Here is a 23633-nt window from a genome sequence, read left to right as displayed (position 1 = left end):
TCTTTATATAAGAAAAATAATAGAAAACCCTTCTGGGGTCACAGAGTAAAGAGTGAGGCAGTCTGAAGGCAACCAATCATAACAGACCGCGCTCAGTTATTTTCCACATTGTTAATGACTATATTTTATGATATGATAACCTTGTTTTCCCTATAACAGACTCATTTAATTCCTGTATTATCATCAAAGTAGCTTTTTTGTATTATTAGCATTAATTTCACTTTCAAAGTTGAAACTTTGTATTATATATATGTTACATGAGGAATGTATACTATGTCTAGACTCAGTTGCTTTCTTTTGCCCCATTAATGACACTTTGCCCTCATACAGATTAAGAGGGGGTCAGCTTCCACTTAAACATCCTATGAAACTAAAATGGCACTAGTATTCATATTTGCACACTGGCATCTGAGGAGAAAGGTTTGTGTGGCAATGTAGGCATACCAGACCAGGTGAAGGGGCACAGTCAGGCCGTGGTTTAGCTGTAAACAGTCTCACTGTAATGCTCTGCTGGATGTCTGTGAATACAGCAGAAAAAGATAAAGCACTAAAGGTCATGATGCCACTGGGAAAAGACAACAAGCAAGAAAAAATCAAAAAGCAGTACTGGAAAATCTGGATGCTCTTTCAGATGTCTGCATTTTGTACAAAAAATGAAATGGGGTCACCATAAAAACATTACATTTCATTTATTCATTTAGCAGATGCTTTCATCCCATCTTTTTTTAAATATAAAAAACAGGTATGTACTAACTCTCCTGAAATAAGAGATCAACTCACTATGTAGATACAGAACTGGTGAGGTAATTGTATCCTGCGAAAAACTCCAATTCAAAATTTAAAAAAAATCTTACATTAAACTTAAATGTACAGGCATATGGTCACATTTACACACCAGCAATGCCCATTTAAAAGGAGACCCCACCCAAAAATGAAAATTCTGTCATGAATTACTCACCCTCAAGTAGTTTCAAAACTGCAAACATTTTTTTGTTCCGCTGAACACAAATTTTGAATAAGTTTAGCAACTGAGATTTCTGGGGTAGTCAAAAAACGGCAGTCAAAGGTGCCCCAGAACTGTTTGCTTTTCTAAATATAATAATATATACAGTATATATGTACATATACAATATATATACACATATACACACACACATACAGTATATATACACACACACACACACACACATATACTGTATATATATACAGTATATATACTGTATATACACACACGCATGTGTGTATACTGTATATATCTTTTCTTTTTTAATAGAACAAAAAAAATATTATACAATATTTCTTTCTACTACGGTAGTCAATGATTCCCCAAGAAATCTCAGTTGCTAACTTTCATCGAAATATATTTCTTTGTGTTCAACAGAACAAGTTTGGAACAACTTGACGATGAGTAATTCATGACAGAATTTTCATTTTTGAGTGGACAATCCTTTTAAATTCAGGAACTTGGTCTGCCTACCATTAGAGAATAGTTCGCCAAAAGTTGTGAAACATTAAAAGGAGCAGTTGATGTTTATCTTTAACATCATTCCTGATCTTTCATACCCGACCTTAACAGCTTGTGCAGCATATTTTATAAGGATTATTTTTGAAAACTATGTAATGTAATGCAGGGTAAGGTTAGGGTTAGAGTTTTACATGTAAAGAGAAACGTCTTCTGTGCCTGAAGAGCATGGTGTTAGCAACAAGTATCAAAGGTCTGATTTCCAGGGAAAACGTACTGATAAAATGTATAGATTGAATGTACTGCGAGTTGCTTTAGACAGAAGTGTCTGCCAAATAAATGTAAATGTCTCACAGCCGCAGCAGTATATTTATGCTAGTGGAAGAGATCAGAAAGACTAGCATCTTTTATGTTCTTAGGCTTGCTTTATTGATTTCCTCTATAAAACAATTTCAATGGTTTTCTTAATTGTATTTGTCTGAGAAAACTGTGCTTTAATAGGCTATGCAACCAAAATTGAAAAGATAAATAAAGGAATGTCTCATAAAAATGTACAGCATGCATGTTATTGTTTGGAATGAAGTAAATCACTGTTATTGCAGAAGGAAACACATGGGACTGATAAGGTCATAGTGTACAATATAATGCTGCATAAACTCCACCACCAACAGTCCTAACTTAGTTTTCACTAACATTTTCCAAACTGAAATCAGATACAACATTTTCCGTGCTCACAAACATAAACTGCAGGTCCTCACTGTTAGGATCAGACTTTAATGATCGTTGCATATTTACAAATATGCATCTGGCAGGTGCTTTTGTCCAAAATGTCTTTTCATCACTGTGTGTGTTCCCCGGGAATCTAATACAGTGCTCTACCAGCTGAGGTAGATTAACACTAATACATTTTACTGTGAAATTCCTAATTACAACTTAAAATGTATGTCGTACAACATATGCAGGCCAGTTTCCTAGGCGCATCATTCTACAGTTGGTGATATTTAGTGCTTGGTTGTCTTTGTTCAATACATCTGCATACATTTACCAGAAAGCAATCTGTCTCATCTGTCCCTAAAACATTGCTCAAGCAACATTGTAGTCTTTGGCCCACTTGAGTCATGGAGCAATGTTTTAGAGATTAGTTGTTTCGTCCATGGTAACCTCCCTGAACAACACAGCAGTGCATTTCACTGATAAATACATTTGTAAACAGTGACGTTATTTAGCGCGAGAGCCGCCAGCAGAAGGTTTACGTGGGTACCCTAGAGTTTTTTGACTCATGTCTGACTCTATGTCATGCCATTGAACTGATCTTTGTAGGACGCCCACTCCTAGGGAAAGTAGAAATGGTTCTATTCTGCCTGACTGTGAAGCCAGATGGAGGTCCAAGTGTTTAGAAATCCTTTTGTAATCGTTCCAGTCTTAGCTACTCTTGTTCTAAAGTCTCTGTCAATAGGGCCATATTGCACTTGAACACTATTCTTTGAAGAGCAGGAAAGCAAAAGGCTGATGTTTTTTCTGTAAACTGACACAGAAGACCAATTACATTCTTCTTAAGAGTTTTTTTTTACATGTTTATGTTTACACCTCACTTTGACCGATTAAACCATATACACTGAATAAAATTATAAACGCAACACTTGCGCAACACTTGTCCCTGTTTTTCCATCCATACAGCATCCAGCATCTTGATATGCCACACCTGTGAGGTGGATGGATTATCTCGGCAAAGGAGAAGTGCTCACTGACACAGATTTAGACAGATTTGTTGTAACGCGTTTAAATCCCACAGCCAGTGCCGGCCAAAAGGCAATACAGGCGATTGCCTGGGGCCCCGTGACAAACACAGGGCCTCCTAAACTAACATTTAAATTAGCTATTTCACGAATCGCGCAGACGCGATTGTGCAGAAGTGAGCGCAACATGCGTAGGGATGTTATTGATTAACATACGAATCACAGAAACCATAAATTAAAAAATCCACAAGGATTTAATAACAGTATAAACTCTCTTCACAACAATCGAGAGTAAAATGACAATAAATACAAAACATCAAAATAAATAAAGACAGAAAACATAAAAAATAGGAGCAGAGTGAGCTAACCTGCATAATGTTTATGGAGCAATTACAGAGGTGCGTTAGGTGATGTCAAATACGTCTCATTGCGCATGCTTAAAATTTTCAGGATTATGGGTAATGTCATAACAATGTAATGTTCACGTTACACCAAGAGCAGCACGTCTTAATTAAGAGATAAAGAATGAATTACACATAGGCAAACTATGGCATCAAAACGGCACCTTTCAGGAGCTGAAAGGAGAAAAAAGAGAAAAGCAGAAGAAAAAAGCAAGCTCAAAGTAAAGGTATGTTCTGCTTTCCTTTTTTTAATGCGTAAGTTAATGAGAGAGATGCCCTCTCCCTCTATAATTTAACTCACATGAAAAACTACTTTATTAGACAATATTATTTACTATAGTAAAGAGTGGTGAAGTTCTTAGACTGGAGTCTATACGGTTTTAAACCATGCTATAGTTAATATTATAGTACAGTATATTATAGTAGACTATTACTGACACTAGTTTTAATAATTCAGAATACCAGTACCTAAACCTATAGTACTTATTCTATATGAATATCCTATAGCCTACTACACTTTACTAGTAAATACTAAAGTCATTTCCATGTGGGATGAATAGTACATGTTTGTTGTTTTTGATTATTAAAGCACTTACTACAGGACCTATAGGACTTGCCATTCTCAGCATAAACCATGAAACATGTGAGGAACTAAAAAATGATGATGTCATCAATGACCTTGCAGCAAAAAAGTCAGTCAAAGTGAAGATTTAAGGTTGTGCTGCATTTTTGTTTAATTTCAATTGTGTATTCAGTTTTGTTATTATTTATTATATTTTATGTATATTTAAAATTTTATCTTTTTGCCTTTTTTAAGTGCACTTGCACTTATCTTTGTTTAAATTTGCACATTTCTGTTACAGTTGCTGCACTAATAACAACATTATGCTGAATATGTTGGTGTTGCGCTTAATAAACACTTTCTTTTTTTTGTTTTCAGTTTTGTTATTATTTATTATATTTTATTTATATTTGATCTTCTTTTTTGCCTTCTTGATCACTTACAGTTACAGTTGTTGCACTATAACAACATTGTGCTGAATATGTTGCACTTAATAAACATTTCTGCACTTAAATATATACATTGTAATTTTTGTGTGTTTTTTACTTAAATACCAGTGGGGCCCATTTTCATGGTCTCGCCTAGGGCCCCCACAACCCCACGAGCCAGCCCTGCCCACAGCCATGCATTTCTAACCTCTCTGAAGGTCACACATAGTCACCTCAGATTGATTGTAATTAGTATGGCCCAGCAGCCTAATGAGAATGCAGGAGCCGGCGAGCTGAGCTCAGGGACATGTCCGGAAAGCAGGCTGTTGATATTTAGGGCTAATTTGTTAATGAAAATTCCTGGTAATATTTGAAATAAAATCACTGTAGTGTATTGTGCATGGCATAAAATGAGACTGACTGGGGCTGTGCTCTCGCACCACTCGGAGGCGGGAAGAGTGTTAGCGCAATTGGTCATGCTGCAATCTGAATGTTTTTTTCTGCATGAATAATGACTTTGAGGTTATCACGACATCTTGCAATGGAGATATTAGAGATGCACTATTGTAAATTAGATCTAAAGTCTCTGTGTTCTAAGACAAACTCTGAAGCCAGACAGAGTCTGCATCAGGCACTCAAATTGCTCCAAGTGTATCAGCTGGGGTAAGAATAAGAAGACACAAAGGCCCTAGTACATGCACAAGCTATTGAAATGCAGGGCAGGATGGATGGCAGTCATTACTGTGGATCTGTATGTATTTCATGGGGCATTTATTGTCTAAATATTGGACAAAGCTGAATGGCCACTGCAGTACTCCCACCAAGTTCAATGTGAAGGCAAATCTAATATAAGGTGAAGGCTCTCCAGATACACATTGTAAGCTAGTGGTGAGGTGTACAATTGCTCTCTGGTCAACTGGAGAGAAAAAGCTATCCTACAATTCAAAGAGACATGAGGGCCGAACGGCGCTGCCCATGTTATAAAATGCTCGAGGAGGGAAAATAATTTCATGTTTGTGGAGCTTTGATTAAAGTCCCTCCTTTCTCTCAAGTCTCGTCGCGAGTGTAAAACCCGACTTTAGAAGTCTCACTTGGACACATGGCCGGGTGTGGAGGTTGCAGGTGTTGATTAGACGTCAGGTTCACTTTACGAGGCAGAACGCCATGTGAACTAGGCGTTCTTACACTTCAAGGACAAGGGCGGTTTGAGAAAGCACCATTCGCCCTGACACAAATGCAGTAAAACACAAAATCTCGGCTTTATGACATATCTGTCCCATTTATTTAATATACAGTATATCAACATAACAATATTAATAAATACATCATTCTGTGTATGGTGTATAAATATGAAACTGACTGCTACTGATATTTTGGTCTTATTTGTTCTTCTTCTTGGTGTGTGATAAGCAAATTAATTTCATCTGCCGTAAAGAAATTGTTCTGCAATGTTACACGTCGATCATCATTTAAAAAACTGACTCACATCTTCATGGTTTTTAATTGAACTCTAAGGTGAGATCTGCTGCATGCAAATTCTTTAGCAACCTCGGTTACACATAGAGTGGGCCCTAGGGCTGGGCGATCTTCCCAAAAAAAGCATATCACGTTCTTCATAACAAAGAATCTCGATCCACAATCTGAATTGAAATACAGGGCTGTACATTAACTTTTTTGCACATAGCACTGGTGCTTCAGATGTTTGAGGTTTTGTAGCACAGGCCAAACAGTTGTACAGGTAGCACAAGTATAAAATGTCTGTTATCATCTTAAAAACAACCCAAATGCAGATCATCACATAAATAGACTGGTTAACAACAAAGGACATTAATGTTATAAACAAATGGATCAATTAGGGCTATATCGTTTTTAGTTTACCCATTTCTTATTGTTCTGTGTTGTCCACATTTTTTTACTATACCATAGTAATATATTTGTCCACATAAAAATACTGTAGTAGCCGGGTGGGCGATCTGATGATCTTAAATCGAGATCGATCTTGAAGGCGTCCGCAATCCACTAGTCATGCAATGGAATCGCGAGGATCATGATCTTGTCTGTCTTCTTAAACAAGAGGTGTGGTCGACATCATTCAGCGCTGCACACAGACCCATTGGCGTATGACACTAGCTGCGTTTACATTGACACATTGAATTGAATTTAATCAGATTGTGCAATCTGAATTTAGTGTTTACATGAAAGGTAAGTGATCTGATTGATTTGCGTGTTTACATGACAAGCTTCAAATCTGATATAATCCGCTGACATGCGCACATTGATGCCCACTAAAACAGTGTTTTAAAGCACATGTTGTGTTTATTTTATTTTACAAACGGCACGAAAAAAATGTACAGTTTATAAAGGCAGAGTGTCTCGTGCCAATGAAGCACAAGCACATCCGATGCGGTTTTACCATGGTAAAACCATGACAAAACTACCCACCAGAGCGTCTGCAGGCAAACAATAATTAAAATAAATGTTTAGCAACAGCTAATACCAAACTTTAGAAGTGATAATATGCAGATTCATATATCAGCATTAACGTTAAACAGAGACCGACGCAGTGTACGTGGGTATCATTATATTCACAAAATATACTAAAACAATGTTGTAAGCACAGATGTATTTATTTTATGTCACAGACACCAGCATAATAATGTACAATTCATAAACGCAAAATTATGTCTACATATCAATGAAGCAAGGTCATTACAGCGACTTACCATGGTAAAAACAGTTTATCCTTCCAAAGCACATGTAAGTACACGATAAATAACATAAATGTTCGGTAGCCTACTACGAATATAAATGAAATTTTATGATTAGATATTTTAGCCTACAGTATGTTTGTACATCTGCAAATGTATCGTGTTTAAAAAGGAACTGAGAAACTGCTGTTAAAAACTCACTCACAAGGAAACAGTTAAGACATTTTAAATGCATAGAAACATTCATGTTCATTTAGAGATGACAAGCATATGGAAATGTGTACCGCTTTGTCAGATTTATGGTTTTTGGTTTCTTTAGCAACAGCTGCTCCGTTCTGTGCGTCATGCCCTGATCAAGGGTTTACATGTCCTATTAAACAGATTACAAACGGCATAAACCACCCCTTACAATCCGACTGAAATTTCAATCGGTTTGGGCATTTTTAATCTGATTGACGTGTTTATATGGAGCGTTTTCATTCGGATTGGATTTTTAATCGGATTACACTGGTCCATGTAAACGCAGCTACTGAAGCACCGCGAGAGCAGAGAGCTCTGTAAACTTAATCGGATCACTCTCGCCGGTCTGCCAGGTCTCACGCGTGCGATGCAGTTTTGCAAGTGCATTAGACAGAGCTTGTTTGTGTGTGATGTTAATTGATGGCGCACCGCTAATTTACTTAGTTTTAGACTGTTTTGCGATTTAAACTCGTTTCCTGGCTGCATTGAGTTCATATAGCCTATATCTAGAGTGATTTCTGTGATGCGGAATCCTGCTATTTAAATCTGTCATCTGCGTGTATGAGTGAATGTGTTGCACAGTTTAAGGTGCTACACGCGTGATGCCTCACTGTATGTGTGTCTCACTGTATGAGAACATAAAGACATGAACTTCATGTCCAGAGTTGAGAGTTTATTTCAGGCGCATTTAACTGTTTTCACTGTTTGAGAAATACTATCGTCACTGAACAGCACACACTGAAACTCAAGCGCCTATTGAGGCAGCGTCTTCACGACTACCAAATTAGAACAAAATAGAACACAGGTTTACCTAAACGCTCGAATGAAAAAATACCGTAGTGTTCTGTAGTAAGCTATTTGACAGCAAATTGTGGTATTCTTGTTGTGGTATTAAATTGATCAACTGTAGTAATAGTAGTATACTTTAACATTTACTATAGTAAGGTTCAAACACACTATATTATCTAGTAATTTTACTGCAGTTTACTATATGCCTACTGTGCCCGTCATTGACATTGTGTTAAGACAACGCAACGAGTACTTGTGTCATGGTTGCCTAGCAACACAAACCACTTGGTTATTTATTGAATAAAATGACAAGTGTGTGTGTGTGGGGGAGGGGGGGCGCGGACTTCGGAAAAGTCTATTACCCATGCAAATGACTGTTATTTGTCCTATTTTGGCAACGCTTCCTCTCTCATGACTTCTTGAAGTCTGTGTGATTGGGATTCTCAGGTACTTATCGAAATGACAGACTCAAGAACCGGACCGGGCAAAGTGTTGGGCAACATGTCATGAGGGCTCTTGATGGGTTTGTGAGAGTGCCTCTGTCCATTAATATGAGTCTGTTTACTTTCCAAACAGATATTTGAAGCAACATGGAGGACGTCTGTATCTGACAATATCAACAGTGTCTGCGGTCCTAACCGCAATTGAGGTCTACCTTCTCAACTGCCTAAGGTTCACAAAATGGCCACTGTGACCTAAAAACATAAAATGAGTGCAGGATCAGGGAACGGACAGACAAGTAATCGGAATCAATAACAAACAGGAAGAGAGTAAAGCACAAAGAACAAAACTTAAATCAATCCGTGTTAAAGGAATAATGAGCTCACCTACGCAAAACATCCCTGAACAACTAGGGACGATAAGCCCCTATGCAGCCATCCGTTGCACAGAATGTAGGTCATTATAATCCCCTCCACACACACAAAAACAAATCCGTACAGTGTCTATGGAATAAAGAGGTCATTGGCGGGGCACTAAACCATGGTCTATCTGAGTTTAATTCAATATAAGTTTTTCATTACTTTTTTGTCAATATGTTCAGGTCCCGTATGGTTTAAGAGAGATAGTTTACTGCTAATCTGATCAATGCTCACATTAAGTCATGCTTCCCGAGATCTATGGATGAGAGTTTATTATCAATATGAGCCAAGGATTAAGAGAGACTCTGTGGGAAAAGATAACCGCAGTATGAAATCTGATGTGAACTGTGGACTGAGATAACCCTCCATAAGAAAACTGAAATATTATGAAAAGCAGTCATGAATTATTCAAATTTGCAGAGAATTAGATACTTAGGACAAACATGGGGGTGTTCTCACACAAACACATGTGCATATTTTTTAAATATGGCTCATATAGGATACACAGTGTACGCAGGCCCTAAAAAGGGCGGCAAAATTCCAGGGAACACTTGGCAAGTGACAGAGATCATACTGCACATTAGCCCATGGAGCCCCAACAGGGCTGCTAATCTTCTTTTGGGAAAGCATCAAATTCAAACATGGCCAACATGCAGCGAATGACATGCAATGTTCATACATCTAGAACCATGTGCACGACCCACGCAAGACATCTTTCCCTTAAGGGGAAGAACTGGCTGTGAGTCAGTGCTGCCTCTCAGTCCTTTGGATACAGCATGACTGTGTAAACACTCAATAAAATGAGTACTAACACCTGGATTGTGTCAAAGGTTACATTTTTGTGACGGTGTGCTAACATGAGTACAATGTTTTCCATTAATTATAACCGTTAATTATTCGAGTTGCAGCTGAAACAATGCTACATGCTTACAGATGTTTGTTTCTCAGTGAACCGAGGAATGAGGCAAACTAGCATTTTATCTCCACCTGCATTTAATCAAAGCATTTACACGACGTCGGCTTGACTAACGGCACTGCAATTCATGAAAAATTACAAATTGAGAAGATAATGTTGTAAATTAAATGAGTAAAAAGACCTCGCATTCTTCGATGATATATTCACACTCTCTTCATTTAACGAAAACCACATCCTGTTTTCTCTCAGAGACTTGGATATCTAAATAAGCACATCTGCACAGTTGTGTCAAAGCCAAAGTGAGGGCCCATTAAATACACATACTCGCAAGCAAGCACACAGTCATAGATCCACCATATCAAACACACACACACATACAGTTCTGGATAGTCTGTCAACTGTATACTGTACTTCAGCCAGATTTACTTGTGCAATTACCTTCTAAATCTCAACCCACACATGTCTCTCATACTTCCTCTAAAACTCTGCACATCCCTCATGTCGGACGATGAGCATTTCAGACAGGAGATTATGGAGAAACAAACCTGTTGCCATATTTTACTAGCGTTCATCCATTTTTTTACATTTCTTTAAAGCGAGCATTGTCTTAAAATAAACTTAATCCAGTGATTGACCATTTCTAAAGTCATCAAAACAATAACTCGTGCGGACATACACAACCTCGGCCCATCCCCTTCACATGTATGCATGTCTCATATTTAATTTCAATCTTTTCATAAAAGGCTAAACCCTCATACATGTGGATCAAGCCTGCTGCAGCAGGGTAAGTTAATATCTTCACAAGCTGCCGATACCACCAGAGAGACTTCTAACTGATTAAAGCTGGCTTTAAGGACAATCCTGCACTGACATTCGCCTGTATTTAGCACTAATGCTGTGTTTATTACCTGCCCACTGACTGACTATAAAAAAATCAAAGGCCCGCTATTTGAAAAACACACTGGACATCATAACACTGCATGTGAAAGGGTTTTTATAAAGTGCCTTCTATAACTTTAAGATTCTAAGCTTTCTCTGTTGTTGAGCCACATTAGGCAGAAAATCTGAAAAATGCCAATCAGATAAATTGTTGCTTTTCAGATTTACACTTTAATATTCTTGATTTAGCTGACTTTAAGAATTTTTCTACCTTGTTGCTGCGGAAACCCAAAGGGATTGTTAATTGATAAACTGACATTATGAAGTTGTGTGTGAAGTTAACATGTGAAAAAAGAAGTGAAGCAGAGAATGAGAGGGAGAAAGAGAGAGAGAGAGCTTTACAGTTAATCTCAATGTAGTCAAAATCAATGTAGTCCATAAGCAGAAAAAAACATACATTAAAAATTCCTGAAAAAGAATTCTAACAAGTTAGGTAAACCAGATCAATTATCCTCAAACAATTCTAAGCACGTTGTACATGTCTGTATAATAATCTAATTTTATTATACTTGACCACTGAGCTGCAGGCTTTTGATAGCCTGACACTACATATCATTATTAACACATTGTGACCAAAATAGCAATTTTCTCACCTTACCGACAGGTGGTCTTGCATAACCTTTACACCCATATGCTTAACACTAATCTATTAATGAGCGATTAGGAGTGGTTTCACGGACAGAGATTATCTTAAAACAGGACTAGGCTTTAGTTAAATACTGATATTTAATATAAACAACTGTATTATTAGTCTAAAAGTACCACTGCCAAACAACTCCTGCAAGCAAAAAGACTTTGTGACATGAAACAGCATAAAATCTCAGGAGTTCAGGAGACAGCAAGCAAATTACACACATTTATCTTTGATCATCATCTTTGCTTTAAAGAAACACATTTTCACATATTATCATTTTAAATTAGTTGACTGTGGGCTTGTTTAGCCTCATAAAATCTGAATTTAAGAGCCTGCAATAACTGAAGTTCAAATCCAAGTTGCATGATCTCTCAGTACTAAATAATGACAATACACATCATTTTGGAAAGCCAATGAACTGAGATCACATATTATCACATAACAACACAAACCACCCCTGCTTATAAATGAGAAACCATCACAGAAACATCGAATGCATTACAATGATGAATGCATTGGTTTTAATGTAAACTAAACTATAATGGTCCCATATCTACCGGTCATTTGGGTTGAGTTCTATTGGTGGCATGTTATATGATAGATGGGAACCAATAACATCATCAAATCCTACTGGAATGAGAAATTTTGTTATGGTTTTGATGGTAAACAACTGATGGTCCATATTGACATTTGTGGAAGAATTAGATAATTTACCGTTTTATTTTTTCAGCAGCAAGACAACCGGATTTAAAATAATCTAAAATGTCACAAACATTTAACCCATTGTTGTAAAAATGATAAGTAAAACCAAAGTCCGTTTACGGAAATCGTGCCAATTGGCGGTCATGTTTGCAATGCCCCAGGGCAGTTTTTTTTATTGAAAAATGTTGGCCTCCGACAACTTTCTCAAACTTTTTTAAAAACGTCTTCCCTGGTAAGTAATTACTCCGTGAATGAATCACCAACAATGATTTTAGACATTTGTGCCCATGTTGCATTATTTGTGAGATTTATATGCGCGATGACGTCTAACATTCCCACCAAAGGAAGTAGTCGTTTTTAGCAACTTGTTTGCAACCGCTGTTTTAAAGACACAATAAAGGTTTAAAAATCACAATGCGGGTAATGGTTTGTCATAGATTAAAACGTGAAAATATTTAGAGGTTTTGTTAGCTACAGACCTTATTTCAGGCGATTTACCAAACATTTTTTTGGCTAAAGAGTACGACAACCCACGTGGGAGGGGTTGCGCTGCCAGGAGAGTCTCAAAACAAACACACACACACACACATCCAAGGCGAGTCACACGTGAGTGACGATTTGCACATTCACATAACACGATAAACGTGTCCATTTTAAACTTTCGAAATATTTGTGCACAGTCGTATGTTTGCGAAACGTACTTTATGAGAAAATAGTTTTGTTTTACGCACGTGAATTGCTTTTTGTAAATGTATATTTATACTTTGTGCACGTAAATTAGGTTTTATTCATGTGAAACTGTTTAGGCATGTGTGTATCTTGTTTTACGCGTGAATATTTAATGAGACTAAAATCTCTCCATAGTTAAGCTAAATGAAAATACAATCATATATATTCATGTGTATTTCTTTAGTGTGGTTGTCTGTTACTGTATGTGTGTGCACTCGAGCACGTGCATACTCCGCTCTGCCGCGCACTCCCGTCATTTAAAAATTAAAGGTCATTTCGTTTTACCTCACCCACTAACACATAGTTTAGCGGTTTATTTATTTTTTTGTTTTATTTTAAAATGTACAGATTTGAGAGTCAACTTATATTTCGTGATTTTCGATAGATTTGACACATCTAAATCAACAGACCATGTTGTAAGGACTGAAACTCAGGGCTTTTGATTGTTATATCTAAAGATGGAGCCGCGCTTTACTTCTGTGGTGAGACAAGAATATTGTTAGCCTGAAGATAATTAAATGTTTATTCTTCTGTCAATAAAAATCTGCTTTAAATATTGTGTTGAAGTCATTGGTTATTTTATTTCAATATCTATAATGTCTGATGTTGAGGTAGGCCTACACACTGTGTGGTTTTATTATCATTAATATTATTAGAAATTATATACTGTGCTGTTTAAATCGAAAATTAGGCTACTTCAGTAATGAAAAGGAATTATTAGGTTAAAAGAATATCTAATGCATTGATTTCATCCTCCAAATTGTGTGGGATGATGTATTTTACTTATTTTAATTAGATTAGACAACCTATGGATAAAAACACAGCATGGATGTATTCATTACTGACGTGTAGTGAGGCCAAACGGACCCCAGGAAAATATTTTAGGCTAACGTTCTGGGAACGTTCCCCTAACGTTAGTTTCTGGTCCCCAGACATTTTTTTTAAGATTTGTTTTTGGTTATCTTTACGGAAATAAAACGTGTTTCATGGTTTCTATAACGTTAGGGTGACTTGGGAACAAGAAACTAACGTTCTATTAACGTAAAGAAAACTTTCCTGGAGAACCAAAAACGAACCTTTGAAAATAACGTTCTGGGAACCAAAAACTAACGTTAGGGGAACGTTCTGGTAACCAAAAATTGTTAGCTGGGGTCATTCTGTTTGCTTAACGATTGAGTTGACCAATGAAATTAGTCTACTTTTTTGGGTTAACTTATCTGTGTAGTTTATTACACATCTGTCAAATTAGATAACGCTTGTTTAATAATAAAGTCTATCGCTTCAATACCTTGTAATCTTTTGCATCGTTGATCAGGCACAACTGGATTTCATTCGTTTTTGTCATGGTTGTGTACCTGACATCCCCAGAGCTGTTGTTGTCTCAGTAATCCCACAGATGAAGTCATATATCATTGTGTGATGGGCGATGGTGCGCTTCGTCGATTCAGAACGGGGCTTTACATACGTTTTACTGAGGAATCTTCCTGATTTCCGTTCGATGGCCGCGCCGCTGCAGGGCCTCGCGAGCGCGGACGTTCACAGATCATCAGCAGCGCTTCACGCACTAGCACTAAACTTGCCTCCGTCGTCCTTGTGAATAGCGCTAAAACACCTGGAGGGATTCTCTACGTTTAATTACGCATTCTCTCATCCCTCGCGTGCCTCATCTGTCTTTCCCAACCTCTGCACAATGCTAAAAAGACAATTCATGGGATTACCTGTTGAAGTTAAATGGGCATTTACGGTAAACTGCAGTGGGGCAACCGTTTTGTTAATAGAAATTGTTGTGGACAGATTTGAAGGACACCTAATTTATGTTTTATTTAATGAGTAGGCCTATATATTATTATATTATTAAATTCAATATTTTGAATTTAGACTGCGATACCAAGCACAACCGCTACATGTCAATGTACCATACGGTTTGTTCAAATGCGTCAAAACTACAGGACCCATTCAACAAATTGTTTATTTAATATGAACATACAACAAAATTCAACACATTGTTTATTTAATACAATCATTATACAGTAAAATAATAATACAAATTTATATTAACATAAATTAAATAGTTATATTATTATACACTATCCAAACACAAACTGGAGGTTAACTGCGGGTCAGGCGCATCCGATGAAACGGGCTATACCTTCTTGAACTGATCAATTGACTTTAAAATTTTTTCTATCAACAAATCAATCATTTTACACAGGCCTATGTGTGTGCTGTTGAAATAAAAGTGACAAAATAACTACTGTTAATGTTTCTTCTAAAGCACACCTAAACTCCTTTTTATTGAATTTGTCTGGCATTTATTTAAATATTTCCTTAATTTTTTATCAACATCTCGTGTTAAACCTAAGTATGTTGTAGATCAATGAAATTTAATTAGACCAGAGGCCAAAATAAATAGAAGTCCAACATGGTGATGCCAATTGGTCCTTGAAGAAAAAAGTTGTTTTTAAAGGTTTTGACTGCCTGAAACATAATAAGGAATATAAATATAGCCATAAATAAATAATTTGACTGTAAAATACAACTCCATTTATGATTTACCTGTTACACAGCTTGCATAAACCAGGATGTCTTCAGCAGATGTCTGGTGAAAAGGATCGTGTATGCGAAGTGGCAGAACTTTTGTCTCATTGGAAAAGCATTAAGGCAGACAGAGACTCAACTCTTCTTGCTTTGCTGATATCTCACAATACAGAATCCTGACTGTTCAGAGCAATTACAATACTGTCATTGTTGAAGTGGAGTGTCAATTCTAAATGACTCAAGAGAATGCAATTACTGCCAAACCTGAGAGGAATATAAAACCATGCAGGCTACATTTCATTATGTTCACATACAGCTTGAATAAATCACTGCAAATAAATCACAGATTTTTGATTTCTTAAAGGATTGTCCAGGCCTGCAATAAGATCATCTGAAATTGCATTATTTTTTATTTCAAGGGTATAAGCCTTTCGTGGGTTTCAGGTACACTGCAGTGAAGAATAAATTAAGAAAAAATATGGCACAGGTGGATGTTTTTACTGCATCGTTGCAACCCATTATCTGAGGTGATATCCAATTTTGGATCATTTACTTGCTGTATATGCAAACGAGAACAGAAATGGACTGCATGCAGGAGAACGGAAATAAATTTTGCTCTGGACTCTGCCCAGCCACGCACAATATGCTAAGGTCCAATCCAACATGCAATTTGGTACCATTGATGCATGGGTGCAGAACAGCACTTCTTCCTGAAGTCTGTCGTTCACTCATAGGCTTGCTGGGGAAACAAGAGGCAGTAATGAGGATGGATGAGGTCTGCAGCACTAGCGGCTGGCTAGCAGTCAGACCTCTTGCTCATTCTCTCTGTGCCATGCCCAAACACATCTTGCTTAACTTTCAATCACCTCTCTCGCTTTTTCTTGGATACTCAAGCAATTTGGCCTCCCGGGAGACAGTGGGTCACATTAAGGACATATTTCACTAATCTGCCACTTGGTTAGGCCACTTTCCTCCAAAAAAAGTGTTTTTCGTTTTCACCTCTTGACAGCACCAATTTGTTAGTTGGAGACTAAGTCACTCACTGCATTCTTAACAATACATCCGAACACCATCCTAACCCTCAGGCTAGCTCTACACACATACAGTACTTAATTCCTATAGTCGCACTGAATGATAAACAAAACCCTACAAATATAACAGGTTCGTCTCTTCAGTGCTAAGTGGCATATAATCAGCTGATTGCATATTCACGTTTTTTGTTTGTTGTTTCCAACAGAGTGAATGTGTATGGTTGATAACTCTGCCCGGTGCCATAAAGCTCAAATAGACCGGCGACTTCTCATAAAGGCCCTGTAGTGCTTTCTTGACTCTTTCCAATGTTCAGTCACTGCATCTTTTCATTGTCATCCACCATTGTGCAGACTTTATAGCTGCAGCTGCCACCTGTCCCAATAATGTTTAGCATGTTCCCAACACCACACCCAACGGCTTGGCAAAATGGAAGCTGTGTGGTTTGCTGACAGCCAGTTTGTGAATATGAAAGGACTGTTACAACAGTTTGTTTGGGTTTTTTTAACCAAAGGTTAATTGAGGGAATTGGGTCAGGATTTTCACGAATTTTAAATTCATTAATTTGACTACAAAGAGAATAGCATATCTTCAACCCTTTACTCATTTCTGACTAAAAATTGCATTGAATTCCTTTCTGCACTGTACATTTATACCCATTAGCTGCTGAGACAAATCAGACATGTACCGAAAAGTCTGGGACATTCTTATTAATGAGTAATTGGTTCTGAAATTAGTTTTATATTGAACACAACACCTTCCTGATCAATAGCACTGGTCGGTGTGATTAAAATCACTTATCTCAGTGAATTCTCTGCAGTAAAAGGCAGAGAGGTAAAGCCCTTCTATTCTCTGCACTGCTCCAGGTCGATAAAGTGGTAAGCCTTATACCAATGGGCTCCATATTGATGTCAAGAGGAGGGGAGGAAAGAGGAACACACTGCATATCTTACTATCATTTACTGATATTATGGCATCTGGCTAGTGGGGCGGAAATCTATTTGCTGTATTTTGAGGCTCTGCTTAGCCAATTTCACAACGTAATGTATTCTGCAATGAGTGAGACATTCTACTTGAATGTCAAGGGGTTCAGTGTGTCTATGACATCCTGATGTGCTGTTTGTTTTGTATTGCAAATTATGTATTGAAATTCAAATCTTTCATTCAGAACACCATATTTCACAAAAATAATTTCTACTAAACTTTGCATGCTCAAGAGCCATTTTAGGTCATTCTTTTAAATAAAAGGATAAGTTTATCAGAAACTATAACCCTTATGCTGTCCTAGAGGTATGCAACCTTTTTTTAGTTGAACACAAATAATTTTATATTAAATGTAATATAAAATAATGTCAATAAAAATTGTGCTTCAAAAATCATAATTATATTATTAATATATATAAATACATTTATTGCATGCTAAGTATACAGCAAATCCATTTACATCTTATATACTTTGTATATTTGTGGTATACTTAATTGGTATACCTAAAGTCTGCTAAATTGGAACAACTAATTTTGTACTTAATATACTTTAATTGTGCAGAAATAGTGCTGAAATCCAACTAAAGATACATTTAAGTGTATTTGATTGTGGTTAAGTGGAACTATTGCAAGTATGCTTCAGGTACACTTTAAATATCTTGCATTGAAATATTGATTTGATGAAAAATACAATCCTTATCAAAAGTGACATTAGAAAACATTTTTATTTAAATGCAGGCTGAAATGTGCATTGTGTATAAATAGTTCTACAAATAACGTTTAATTATAATGTTGTATTAGTAAGTCATGTCAGTAAATATGTTATTACATTTAAACTGTACTTGAAATAATGAAATGAAATAAATGCATTTTAAATGAATCGTTTTTTTACTACACAGCAAAATCAGCAGTGTTAAAAAAGGTCAAATTAACACTCACAGTGTTTATATAATCCACACTATCAAAGTGTGGATTATATATACACTGTGAGAGTTAATTTGTAGGCCCATGTACAGCCACTGAGAAAAATTATGAGACCATTCCAAATTTTTATTTAAGCAGCATTTCAAGATGTATTGTGGCCATTCTAGTCCAGTGTTTGTTTAATTTCAACAAAATCAAACCTCAGGAGTGACCAAGTCATCCAACAGAAATCTGAAAGACTGTCAGCATGACAAGACTGTGATTTGAAATAATTTTTGAACTTTTCCTGAATACATGTACAAATATTACTGTGGCATTGCTTAAAAGTGAATGTGAACTTGTTTTATAGAAACAATATTATTGTTTGAAATTTGATAGAAATATTGTTAGTTCACAGAATGAAACAACAAAATTTTATAATTTTACCTAAACATATACCTGTAAATAGTAAATAAAGAAAAATTCAAAATGGTATTTAAAATGGTCTCTTAATTTTTCTGCCGCTGTATATTATACTACATTTTTTATACAATGTATATTATACATTGTATATTGGTTGTATTTATATTGTATTGCTGTATTTTAACTTGTATTTAACTGTATTTTAAGTGTTACAATGCAACAAAGTTATCATTCATTTGTTTTAAATAGCATAATGTATTACTAATAATATATGATGTATAATAATATATAATGTTTGTACAATTTTTGTGATTATCGTGTTGTGTAGCATCGCTCATCTGCAGTGAACTAATATTTCACATTTTTGATAATATTCTCAAACTTCTCTAGAAACTGTGGGAGCATTTCATCTTATCTTTTGACTTCTGTGCAAAAGCAGTTTTCCCACTATAATTATTCTGATTCTTCTAAACAATTCTTTGTTTTGCTCTTATTTCTTACTCCACAATTACCTCTGTAGTCTGTTCGTATATAAATTATTCTGGCATATATGGTGCTTTTAGCAGGACCATCTACAATACAGCATGTCTGGAAACACGCTCGGCTGTCACAGATGTCGATTTAGGCACACACTCTCTCTCCTCTAGTTAGCAGAGTCTGGTCTTTCACTTCCACTGGGGGCATTTTAGATTGTTTAGATGGCTGTTTGGGTGAAATGGACTGAATTAGGCTGCGAGAAGAATGTCTTATCCATGCCAAAGTGCTTCCAACAGGGACAAATTGATGAAAACAGGCCCAGCTTTCAAGCCGGGGTTTAGCAAAAACTCCAATATTTCAGCCGGCAGTTATTCAAATGCCAAGACAAGCCTGCATATGGCAATGTAACATAAAGAGATGTGACACACTAACACAACATAAAGCTGTAAACAGATGCAGCGTGATTTGACCAACAGGTCCACTATGTGTTACATAAAAGAATTGGAAAGGATTACAGGATTAGCCATGGAAATGTGTTGGGTGTTTAATTAATTTTGTTACAAATGTAATTGTACAAAAAACCCAACTTTTCCACATCAACAATAAAAAATAAAAAAAATGCATATCAGCGATTTGTTCACGGAGAGGGGACCCGGGGAGAGGGCTCCGAGCTTGATAGTTCCTCCGAACTCGGAGCGCCAGCCCCTTGTCCGGGGAGAGGGCCCCGGGCCCGGTATGTGCACGGACTCAGGTCGTTCCCCCCGTTATGCTGCTGTAAAAATGGGCTGATGGTGAGGAGTTGGGGTGGAGGAGGGTTGCTGCGAAAATGTAGACAGAATGAGGGTAAGGCGTCTTGTCTATTTGTAGGGTTTTTTCCCGAGCTAAAAGGATGATTGGTGAGATTGGTTATAGGAAACCAGCCGGGTTAGTTATCTGATTTGTGAGATTGGTCATGGAAAACCAGCCGGGTTAATTATCTGATTGGTGAGATTGATCATAGTAAGCCAGCCGGGTTAGTTATCTGCATGTGCTCCTCCCGAACTTTGTTAATAAAACATCATTTAGTTGTTCATTTACACCTGGGGAAATTAATATCCGCATTTTCAATATTTTCATTCCAAGCATTCACCAAGAAGTCTTCTTGCCAGGTTCACTCCTCATCAGTACGTACTTAATACATATATGATGAACTATGACCTATAAAATACATGTGGAAAACTTTCATATTAACAAGTGACCTGAAAGTAGTTGTCTTCCATGTTTGAATCAGACAAATTCTGCTATGAATCGTGCTATGAATGCAAACCAACCTGATCTCACAGGAATTCCTAATGTAACTATTTTACAAGGGGGCTTTTTCATATGAATTCATACATAGTGAATCATACAAAAGCGTACGATTACTAGATAAAAGCAATACTGAAGCCCCACCCCTAACCCTAACGTCACTGGCACGAAAGCAAATCGTACTACAATGTAAGAATGAGATCGTACGAATTCATACGAATTAGCATGTCGATAGCATAACATATGAATCATGTCAGCAGTAATTCTTCACATGATCATCAGTTAATATAGAACAACAGCATGATAATCAGATGTATATCCAGACATGTGTAGTCGAGCAGCGTTGTTAAACACACCTGTTAAAGAGCCTGTTCAGGTAGTGGTGAAGTTATAGCGTACAGCCCAGTGTTGGTTTCTGATTGTTTGTCGTATCCTCCACAATCTGCAGTAATACTCAGAAACGACCTAAAATTGTGTCAAATTGCATTCAGCACATACGTTTTGGGCATTACCTGATTTGCATAATTCCTTTAGTGAATAGCATGCTAAAAACTCGACAGTGCATTAACGGACACAATATATTCCTGGTGAATTTCTCCCTTTGGTTTGATTTTGCATGCAACCAGTGGGCTTTCTTGGACTGACTGAAAAAAATCTAGATTTTTACTTCGACCTTTACTGTACCACAGGACTTTAAGTGCATTTCCAAATGCATTAACAATATGAATAAATTACACTCATTACAAAATGATGAAATCTCAGTTGGTTCCTAAATTCTAATTAGGCACTTAATTCAAGATAGCATGTCCAACATTACTTTAATAGCTTATGGGTTTTTTGTTTATTTATTTATTTAAAAAATTGGTTTAACATTGAGCGTAATGAACCTGCCACTTAAAGCTTTGCTATCAAATTGCCAATACTAATTTGTAAGATGACGCAGTGTGCTGTGTAACTTACGTTGCAGTGGAAACTGCTGACTCTGTGCTCCATTCCTCAGAGGCCTATTGAGCAGAAAATTATAATTAATTAATCACGGAGCGCAGCGCATGCTCTTCCAGATCAACCCCTAGGTAAAGGACTCCACCTGGGATGTCCATAGGGACACGAGTTCAAAAGCTGCCAATGTAAGGCACTGGCAAAGGCCCACATAGTCTGTGTAAACACAGTCATAACCATTTCAGATTAATACACAGTAAAATCGCCAGTGTTAAAAAGGTCAAATTAACACTCACAGTGTATATACTGTATAATCCACACTCTCAAAGTGTGGATTATATAAACATTGTTAGAGTTAATTTGACCCTTTTTAACACTGGCGATTTTGCTGTGTCTCTTTGATGAGACAGCAGTAAACTGCTTCGGGAGGCTGAAGCTATAGTTTAAAAACAACTGTAAGACACTTATTTTATGAAGCTTTCCAATTATTCAGCAGTGCCACATACGCGGAATGTGAATTTGTAATCCAAATTACCAAGAGGTGCACGAATCTCTCCAGACTTAATGTATACAGCGATCTACACGCCTTAGGAGCTCATCAGCATGCGGCTTGCCGACACAGAGTAAATACAGAGTAAACTCATAAATCTAATGCTACCTATAATAAATTAACATCTGTAGCGTTTTGATGTACTGTGCAGATCCACATTCATAAATCTTCAACAGAAGTGCGTGTTCCATTGTGAGAACAAGAAAATTATTTTGCAAATTGCGCGAATTAACGTCTGTCTGTATTAAATCCTGAGACAATGTCAAGGCTGGTTCTGAATGGGATTCAGTCTTTTGACAAGGAAAGAAAGATGGAGAAGTTAGCGAGTTAGGTTTTGCAATTATTTATTTAAAGACAGAATTAAAACCTTTTAATGTCTGAATAAAACGTGGTAAAACACTTTCGGAACTAAGCCTGCTTATTAAAGTAGGCGTGCACTGTTTCATTCTACTTTACATTCATCCTGCTTCATCTGACTCAATCACGGCTGTAAATAACAGTGATAATACTCATAATATGAAACTCCTCTCACGCCATCCATCAAATAAACCGTTACCCAGGTCCACAAAAGACAATCCGGTGTGCAGTTTACATCTCGCTCCTAATTGCATACCTGTCATTACAATTTGAATTGGTGGCATTAAATTTATTGGCCTTCCATCGCCGTTTGAAATAAAAGAGAGCAGAATGCAATCACAATAGACTGATCACACATTATGAGAGATTCAGATGTGCTTCATGGTAATAACTCTCCAGCTGCTGAAGCTGTCGTATTTTAATTTTCCTCCGGAGATGTAAACAAGACCAACTGATGGAAAGATAAGCAGCGCATCTCTCAGCCTGCATGAGACTGAGACTGGAAACAGAAGAGAGAAAGATAAGTTCTGTCGAGCCTCCAGAGGAGAAAGGCTATTTTGATTGGCACAATAAGGCGGGCAGAAGCACAGGTGGTGCCCAAACGGATATGCGGGGATTCCCAGAAGACCAGATAAAAGCCCTGACAGAGACCCTGCCACTTGCTGCCTGTCTGATCTGCATTTGATTAAACTTTAAACATGGAAACGACAGCACGCCTGCTCCAAATGAACAGCAAGAACTTTTCTAATATCAGTCTGGCTCTGGCTAAGAATCAGTGAACTTGTGAGTTTTACACATTATATATTAGTCATACAGTATTTAAACATACCAGAAATTCAACTTTTTTTACTATGATTGTCTGCATTCTGTATGCTACTCAATGAGCAATGAAACCCATGTGACGTACTGCATTTTGCATAAGAAAAGTATGCAGAGGGACAGAAAAGGACAACTAACAAACATCCTTATATAAATACCCTTCATACATTCTATCCGGTCTACATTAAGACAGATCAGAATTTACATTTGCAATAAAACAA

This window comes from Triplophysa rosa, linkage group LG13 (genome assembly GCF_024868665.1).
Source record: "Triplophysa rosa linkage group LG13, Trosa_1v2, whole genome shotgun sequence".
Lineage (NCBI taxonomy): Eukaryota > Metazoa > Chordata > Actinopteri > Cypriniformes > Nemacheilidae > Triplophysa > Triplophysa rosa.
This window is presented reverse-complemented; position numbering follows the sequence as displayed.